Below are 1506 nucleotides of genomic sequence, written 5' to 3'. Positions count from 1 at the left end.
ATATATATATATATATATATATATATATATATATATATATATATATATATATATATATAATATATATATACTTTATATATAAAGTAAATATTATATATACCATATATATGTATGTGCGTATACACCGTAGAGAAGAACCTATCGTTGCTGCTGCTGCTGCAGTGTCGTCATTGCTGCAGCTGCTGCTGCTGCTGCTGCTGCTGCTGCTGCTGCTGCTGCTGCTGCAGCAGACGCATGCAGCCCCAAGCAGCAGCAGAAAAGCTGCTGCAGCGTCAGCAGCTCAAACCCTAAACCCTAAACCCTAGCTCGCCACCCCTAAACCCTAATCCTAAACCCTTAAACCCTAAACCCTAGGAATGGGGGTTTGTAGATACTACCACAGCTGCATGCATGCAGCACTGCAGCAACGTAAACCCTAAACCCTAACAAACCCTAAACCCTCATAAACCCTAAACCCTCATAAACCCTAAACCCTTGTAAACCCTAAACCCTAGCCTGCTCGGTCCCTCTCTTTAGATAGGGAGATGTTTTCTCTTTTCTCTTCTCCCTTTTTATTGCTGCTTGGGGTGTATGTACAGCTGAACTGCAGCACAGCAACATGGTTTAGGAATTAGGGTTTAGGGTTTAGGGTTTAGGGTTTGGGGTTTAGGGTTTAGGGTTTAGCTTGACCGTGGGATCGAATCATTTTTTTTATTTTTTTTTAATTTTTTTATTTTATAATTAAAATAAAATAATAATTTGCTGCAGGCTGCTGCGTTTGGCTTGCTGTGCTGCTGCTCTGGGGCTGCATGCGCTTGCTGCTGCTGCTGCTGCTGCTGCTGCTGCAGCAGCAGCAGCAAGAGAAGTTTTAGGGTTTTGTTTCTCCGCATGTTGCTGCAGCTAAAATAAAAGTATATGCAGACAGGCGGTAGCTGTTCTCTGCTGCACAGTCTCAGGTGTACGTACACCTCAACTCGCTGCTGCTGCTGCTGCTGCTGCTGCTGCTGCTGCAGCTGCTGCTGCTGCTGCTGCTGCTGCAGCTGCTGCTGTAGCTTGTGTTGGGGCTTTCGAGGGCTCATCTATATACACCTGAATTCTCCTGCTGCTGCGGCAACAACACCTCACCATCTGCAGCAGCAGCAACAGCAACAGCAGCATTGCTGCTGCTGTTGCGTGTGTTGCTTCTTCATCCCCTCTGGGGGCTGTGCCCTGCGACAGGGGTTTATGTTTTAAGGGTTTAGGGTTTAGGGTTTAGGGTTTGTAGGAGATGTCAGATTCAGGCTCATCATCAGCAGCAGCAGCAGCTGCGCCAGCAGCAGCAGCAGCAGCAGCAGCACCAGCAACATCTGCTGCAGCAGCACCTGCTGCAGCAGCACCCTCTTCTTCTGGGGCCCCCACGGGGGCCCCTGATAGATCTGCTGCTGCTGATAGCATGCATTCATCTCTTCGTATTGAAGGCAGCAGCAGCAGCAGCAGCAACAGCAGCAGCAGCAGCAGCAACAGCAGCAGCAGCAGCAGCAGCAGCAG

This window comes from Eimeria mitis, genomic scaffold (assembly GCF_000499745.2).
Source record: "Eimeria mitis Houghton genomic scaffold, Emh_scaff1086, whole genome shotgun sequence".
In the NCBI taxonomy this organism is placed as follows: domain Eukaryota; phylum Apicomplexa; class Conoidasida; order Eucoccidiorida; family Eimeriidae; genus Eimeria; species Eimeria mitis.
Note: the sequence above shows the minus strand (reverse complement) of the source record.